The sequence below is a fragment of the Trichechus manatus genome, unplaced genomic scaffold, assembly GCF_000243295.1.
Source record: "Trichechus manatus latirostris isolate Lorelei unplaced genomic scaffold, TriManLat1.0 scaffold00006, whole genome shotgun sequence".
In the NCBI taxonomy this organism is placed as follows: Eukaryota; Metazoa; Chordata; class Mammalia; order Sirenia; family Trichechidae; genus Trichechus; species Trichechus manatus.
In genome coordinates, this window is record NW_004443942.1 from 26,173,727 (window position 1) to 26,182,080 (window position 8,354).

Genomic DNA, 8,354 nt, shown 5'->3' on the forward strand with positions numbered 1-8,354 from the left:
AATATTGCTTTTTCCAATCTGCTGTGCTGCCCCGACTACACTGCATTCCAAGCATCCACGAGGGTAAGAGAATACTTTCTAGAACACTGAAGCAGGTCACAGTTTCCCAAAGGCTGTCTCTCTGCTGTGTGAATTTGTCTATAAGCAACATTCCACAAAAACATAAGGATTCCATCACATCTAATGTACATTTAATGAATTGCCTTTTTTGTGCGGCATGAAGTAGCCCAAAGTGAGGGCCAGCTGGGAAAATCCGGTTTGGGCTCTGCCGAGGTTGGTCGAACTTGGCTGGAACTGGGCTCCACTCCCAGCAGGTAAAAGCTCCACAGTTTGCCCACAGGCCTCTGCAGTCGCAGCCCCCACCTGAGGCCAGTCAGAGGACAACTGCAGGAGAGGGAGACAGGCGATCAAACAGCCTGCCAGCTACGCTGAGGTACACAGGAAAGTGCTCAGGGGGTGACCTCATCGCCACAAGAGGGGAACAGGTGGGTGTATTTGCTCCCACACACTTCATGTGTGGGGGTATGTGTGGGTTAAACACATACAAACGTTGCTTCATGAGGGAGGAAAAGTGTCCCAAGGGGCCAAAGACAACATAAACTTGGAGGCTTCCACCCCACATCACTGGCAGCTTCTCCTGCCCCTGTGCTTTCTTATCTGTCTTATCCTGCCACCATCTGACTTTTAGCCACTCTGCAGATCACTGACTGTATGTTGCTCAGGCCAAAAAGAATTGCTTGACCCACAGTGAAAGGGGAAAGTTTTTGTTCCTTCCTCTCTCTCCCCTGTGTGAGTGTGAGTGTATGTGAGTGTGAGTGAGTGTGTGTGGGTGAGTGTGTGTCAGTGTGTGACTGTGAGTGTGTGTGACTGAGTTTGGGTATAAGTGTGTGTAACTGTGAGTGTCAGTGACAGTGTGAATGTGTGAGTGTGTGGGTGTGGGTGAGTGTGTGTTAGTGGGTGAGTGTGTTAGTGTGTGAGTGTGAGTGTGTGTGAGCGTGTGAGTGAGTGTGAGTGTATGTGTATGTAAAACCTAAGTTGAGGTGTACAGGGATGACTGGAGAGAAAGCACTAGATGTTTCTGGAAGGATCCAGTGTGTGCTACAGCATATGCTGATCGCCTGGCCCCCAGCTTTTGGCAAGTGTGTTCTCTTCCTAGATAGCTCCTTCTGAACTCCCCAACTTCATCAGTCAGTGCAGGGGTGGTTGGTTAAGACTGGGAAGTGAGTTGGGGAGCCAACTGGAATTTCAGAAGGGAGCACAGAAGCTAATCTTTATCCTAATGTCCCCCAGACGTAGCCTGAGTTGTGTTTGAAGGGACGTGGAGTCAAATGGCAGGACGCTGGATGAGACTGCTGTTGGCATGCTGGTGGGCTGCCAGACCAGGACTTGTAGGTGTGTAACAACATGGCTTGGTTCTTCCCAGTGATCTGTCAGAAATGAGATCACTGTTTTGTTAACCTTCTCAGCCTTCGCATTTTCGTGGACACTCCGTCTAACTTCTGTGCAGTCTGGCCCTGCTGTTCTGTTCTGTCTCTTTGCTTTTCATTTCAGATTCTTTTTTCTTTTCATCTCCTCTTCCTAGTTTAGTTTCCTAAATGTAAACAAAAAAGCCTTCCATTTTCCTGGGCTGAGTTTTCTCGTCTGTAAAATGGGAGTTGAGGAAGGGTGCTTCTTTCAGTTTCGTGTCCAAAGAGTGAGAGATTTGAACTCAGACGAAGTGGATTCCAACTTTATACACACACACACACACACACACACACACTTATTTAATCTTCATAATAACCCTATGAAGTACTATTATCATCCACAGTTTACATATGAGAGAACTGAGGTACAGAAAAGGTAAGAGATTTCCCCCACGTCACATAGCTAATTTGAGGGGGCAGGCAGGCAGGATTTGACCCCAGGCATTCCGGTACCAGGATTCATACTCTTAACTATTCCACTCCGCTATTTCAAGGCCAGTTATACATCTTTTTAGCTGTGTGATCCCTGGTGTACCATTTGGACTCAGAGGAGTTTAAATCTTCTCATTTGACACATGGAGACAGTTACATGGTTCTTGTCTGAAATAATGAGCTGATATATGTGGAAGCTCTTTAGACAGTTAAAACAGCTCACAAATGCCATCTCTCCACACGACTTGTCCTTTATCATTCTTATCTATTCTCTTCCCTTGCTCCCATATAGGCTGCCATTTGGCAATGATTATGCTACCTTTCCCTGAACAATCTAAGTAACAACAGCTAAACTTTTTGAACACTTGTTCTATGCCCGGTACTGCGCTAAGCGTGTTGCGTGTATTATTTCATCTGGCTCTTATTCACTCTCACAACCACTGTGGGAGGCAAGTGCTTCAATTATCCCCATTTTACAGGTGAAGCTGAGGCACAAAGAGGTTGAGCAACTTGCCCAAGGTCACAGAGTCAGTTCATGTGAAGCCGGTGCTCAAAATGAGGTCTGACTCCAGAGCCCGTCCTATTATCCAAATGTGCTATAGGGTCAAGAGAGACACTGTGGAGGCAGGCAGAAGTCATGTGGCTGAAATTTGGAACCTCTTGCCAAAAGCCCACAAGCAAGAACAAGAATATAAATCAGGGGAGTATGCTTACATATGTTTTGTAATAAACTCTCTCAGCTTTTTCTAGGTATTGGTGTTATTGCTCACTAAGTGGACATCTCTCAATGTCCAGAGACAAGAGAAGCAAATCTTACATGAAATGCTGGCTGTAAAGCTATGAAGTTTGTCAGATATGTAAAGTTATGGAGATCGCTCATAACCTGTGGTCTATTTCTAAGTCAAAAACAAGACTGAAGAGCTCAAGGCATTTTTAGGGTAGTGAAACTATTTTATACATATTTTATATGATACTGTAATGTTGGAGTTCTACTTTGTAACACCTGGAGTCTCCAGGAGTCAGAATTGACTCCAAGACAACAGGTTTGTTTTTGTTTTGTAATGGTGTATATATGACGTGCATTTATTTGTCAAAACCCATGCTGTTGTTGTGCGCTGTCAAGTCATTTCTGACTCATAATGATCCTATAGGACAGAATAGAACTGCCCCATAGGGTTTCTAAGGCTGTAATCTTTACAGAAGCAGACTGCTACATCTTTCTCCCAAAGAGGGGCTGATGGGTTCGAGCTGCTGAACTTTCAGTTAATAGGACTGTATAATATAGAGTGAATCCTAATATAAACTATGGACTTTACTATGGATTGACTTTAGCTAATCGTAATATATCAGTATCAGTTCTTCAACTGTAACAAATGTACCACAGGAATGCAAGATGTTAATAATGTACTGGGGAGAAGAGGGTGTATATGCGGGCTCTCTGCACTTTCCGCACAAGTTTTCTATAAACCTAAAACTGCTCTAAAAAATAAAGTCTATTTAAAAAAAAAATCCCAAGATTGAAAACACTGCTGCTGCTGTTATTTAAATGGCATTGCTTAACTTTCAAATCCCCACTCAGCACTGTGCATTGCCCTGGCCAGAGAAGGCCCTTAATACATTTTTTAGGGTGGCTAAGTTTTTTCTAGCCTTCTTTCTCATCTACCGTCAAGGATCTGAGTTATCCACATTCTGGAAAGGGTGGAGGTAGAGTCAGGGGAATGACCCAAGACCAAGTGGAGGCTACAGCAGCTTGGTGGGCTATGCTGGGCTCACAGCACAGGGGTGCCAGGTGTCCCTCAGGGAGGGTGGCATAGCTGAGCAGTAAGAGTCAGCCTATCTTGGGCAGGGCCCACTCCAAGACATGATTGCTGTTGGATAGATAAGTCTGTCATCAATACCTGGCAGCCCTCCCTTCTAGATGCCTCTCCATTTTCCTGTCACCTTCTCACCTTCAGGCTCTTCTTCTCTAACTATTCCCATAGGGCTTTCCTTGCTATCGATAATGTCTGTTTCATAAACCAGCAACCTGATGGTATTTGGATTTTAACAGGGGATTTGGGGGCACCCAGAAGAATTAATCATCCAAATATAGTCTCTTGGAGGAGAAGAGGTTGAGCCATCACATAGTCCAGGGTTATAGATTCACATGTCCCCAGGGGCAGGCAAGTAAATGCAGATGTACGAAGCATCTCGTGACAATAGGGAGTGGTGGGGATTGTGGCCGAGTGGAAAACCAGGCCCCATCTAAAGGCATTCAAATGCCAGCTTTTAAAACATTCTTTAGGCAAAATAAAAACAAAACAAACAAATCAAAAACAGCAACACCCTAAATGCAAGATGGTATCCTGACTTGAATCCTGGAAAAGAAAAAAAGACATTGGTGGAAAAATAGTGAAATGCTAAGAAAGTCCACTGTTTAGTTAATACTAATGTACCAGTGTTAATTTCTTAGTTTTGACAAATGTACCATGTTTATGAAGATATTAACATTAAAGGACACTGAGTGAAGAGTATACAGGAGCTCTGTATTATTTTTGCAACATCTCTGTAAATCTAAAATTATTCTAAAAATAATAAGTGTATTAAAAACAGCTTCAACCATAGGTTGAGACCTATGACAACAGTAACTGTCACTTATACACTTGAAGGGCTTACTGTGTCTAATCCATTTAATCCTCATGACAACTCTATCAGATAAATATGATAGTAATTCTCCTTTACTGATGAGGAGGGCTCTTCGGGGTGCAAACGGTTTAGTGCTTCATTACTAGCCAAAAGGTTGGTGGTTTGAACTCACCCAGAGGTGCCTTGAAAGACAGGCCTGACGATCCACTTACAAAAGGTCACAGCCTTGAAAACCCTATGGAACAGTACTACACTCTACACATGGGATTGCTATGAGTCAGAATTGACTCAATGGCAGCTAACAACAGCAAGAACATTGATCAGAAAACTAAGGTACAAGTAGGTTAAGTATCTTGCCCAACATCACACAGCTACTAAATGATGGCACCAGGATCCAAATCCAAATGCACAGTACTTTTTCGGTGTAGATTATAAAACACCTTTGTGGGCTCAACGGCTCACTAAGTTGTTGTTCTTGGGTGTCGAGTCAATTCCCACTCATAGTGACACCATGTGACAGCATAGAACTTCCCCATAGGGTCTTCTTGGCTGTAATCTTTACAGAAGCAGATTGACAGGTCTTTCACCCACTGAGCCACAGGATGGGTTTTGAACCACCAACCTTTCAGTTAGTAGTCGAGCGCTTAACCATTGTGTCACCAAGGCTCTTTGGCTCACTGGGTAGTGACTTGCAACTAAGAGACAGGGATGGGACTATGGTGAAGTGAGTGAGACACTCCACTCAGGTACAAAATTTAAGGGGGTGCCAAAAAACTCAGTCATCAAGATACATAATTTTTTTTTTAAAGTAAAAAGAAAGTTTTATTTGGTATATATTCAAAAGGACAAAAGTGGAAAGTGGACAAGCATGCTGCCAGAGCTAGAATGTCTGCCTGAATCCAAAGAATATTACAGAATAAGCAAGAATGGGAAAACAGACAAGCATGCTGCCACAACCATGTCTGCCCGAGTCCAAAGAATATTACAGAATAGGCAAGAATGGGAAAACAGACAAGCATGCTACCACAGCCATGTCTGCCCGAGTCCAAGGAAGGTTACAGAATCATCAGTATATAGCAACATCACAAAATAGGCAGAATCATTGAAAGCATCACTTTTTCACTGATTGGCTAGAAATTGTAATCTTACATTTTGAATCATCTTTCTTAACAATCATTGGTACGGGTTTCAGTTACGAAAGTCAGGAGGGTCTTCATTGGTCCAACAAATTCATATTCACTAAATGTTAATAGAAAAAGACAAAAGGTGAGAAGTCCTTTGGGTTAGGTTTTATTGCCCTTTTGTAAAAACTTCCTTAAGGTAATTTCTGAGATTGTCTCATCTGTTGTCTTATCTCAGGGCCCAGTTGATGTGTTTTTGTGAGTCTGTGAGGGCTCAGCCCCAGCTGGGTCACAATTCTTCATGCTCAAGGAGAGGGAATAATAACTCCAATATTATGTCCTAAATGAGTCCCTCCTTTTGATCAAAGATTGGAGATAACACATCAATGATCAATACCGGGACTTAGCCGAGCTCCTAGATGGTGGCCATTGCAGGCTCTTTAAACTCACGGTGCTGGTTTTCCACTGGAAACCATCTGGTTCTTCACCAGGTTATTAAGTAAGAGCGAAGTTCCCATCAATGGCATTGCTGGAGTGAGCAGACTCAATGTACATCAACATTTTAGCCCGAGGCCTTCTTTTGCCCTTTAGGTGTGTGAGACAATAGAGGATAAATTTTATTATGCCTAATACTATCAGGATGTAGACTAAGAATATTATTATTCCTTGCAACAGTGATCTAGTCCATGTACTTATCCCTGATGGTAAACAACCAAACAAATCTGGTGTTTGTAAGGGTGTGACAATGTGTAATCAAGTAGCTTACTGTCTAATTCTATGTATATCTTGTCTACAGCACAGACTACACTTTCTTGGACTAATAAAAAAAAAATCTAAGGTTATTTTGTTATCTCATGTCACCTTGGCTTATGAGATCAGAGATCACTGTTGTGCTTCTATCTCATCTGTTATTTGTCCCATAGTGACTGACAAATTCTCTTAAAGATTTCTCCAACTCAGATATACCATAAGTAGGAATTAAAGCTACCAACAATATCCTGAATGTTGGACCAATGAGTTTTCTTCTGACTTTCATTTTACAATGTGTAACAAATTAACATTACCTTTCCAATATTTACTAACATCATTACTATGAATATCTAAAGGTAATCCTAAAGTTCTCAAAGTGCATTGTCCCTGCATTGGTCAGGAATCTGAACAAGAGATTGCCTGCACAATTCATTATCAGTTGGAAAGGAATCATCTAAATTAGAAACATATCTACACAGAAACATATATCCATAAGGAGCACACAAAGTTTGTCTAGAAGAAACAGAAGGTATAGAAAAATTTGCATGTGACAAGTTTTCATCACAGAATTAATGATTAGCAAGATAATACAGGATGAACCTTTCCTGTGGGAGGTCCTCAGTTAGTCTGTTTAAAACATTCTAAGTGTTCTTCCCAAGGGCAAGCTGCCCCTCCTTGGTTTACCTATTAATAGTTATGAGTCACTTTCTCAGAAGCAGAAACGGAACCAAAGATAAAACAGAGTCTGAGCCATGAGGTCAATCTCCTCTGAGAATCTGGTTTCTTTAAGATACACAATTTTCTGCATCATAAGAGGGTGACAGTTTAATTACAAACATTAGACAGGTATTTCCTATGACATTGTCTTAAAGACTGCTTAAACTAGTTACTAATTTACGCTAAACGTAACTGTCTGATCTTTGAAGTTAGTTTCCTAAAACAGACTGAATTCTAAAAAAAAAAAAAACTCAATACCCAGAGCAAAATGGTCTTACTAGTTTATCTGGACCATTGTTTGACTCAAAGTATCTTCAGGAACCAGTTTTTTTCTCAAAGCTCAGGGTTCAACAGGACACCCAAAGGCAAATATCCCACATGGGTTGCCTCAACCTCTCTGAAAGCCAGAAACCTGGATTCCAGGAGAATTATATACAACTCTCTCATCATTCTTTCCTTTGGATCATGATCTTGTTATGGAATCTTTTATCAAAAATGCTCAATAAATGGTAATGGGACATCATCTGGTTTTTAAGATCCCAGGCACTATACAGCAAACTAGGAAATAAAATAGAAACACTAACAGTTATATTAGGCCAATTGTCTGAAATAACCAATGAAATCATGACCCTAAAGTCTTTGAACCAAGGAAACAAATCTCATGAGGTGTTTGTCTCTACATAAGCAGCGTCAGTAACTGCTTTTCATGTGCTTCAACAGCAACTACATTCTGCAAAACCTCAGATTGAGTATTAACATAAATACAGCAACACTTACCTATTGAGGCACAAACTGTTTCTTAAGAGACTAACAGGAAACCTAATGCTGTTCTATTTTGTAAAATCGTAGCTCAAATTTCAAATACTTCTCTGGTTATGATACTTACAACTTTGCTAAGTTTACCAACAGGAACTTCTAATTCAAGAGTTACAATATCTAAACCCATTAGTTAGATAATTTAGGAGAAAGGAGAATGATTTCTCATATCCAGAAATTAGGACCTTAAAATATCAGCAATATTAAAAAAACCATAGTTTCCTTTAGTTTACTCGGTCTTATGTAGTTAATTTCTGTTCCATGTGATTCTGGATCAGCCACGGTCTGCAAACTCGTCAGCTTCTGCACAGGAGCTCTGGAAATTTTATTCGGTCTAGTCACAGTCTTTTTAGCAAGTCCAATGTAGTCCATCTTTTTGTTGAGATATTTTGGTCAAACTTTTTCAGCAAATCAGCAAAGTAAAAAC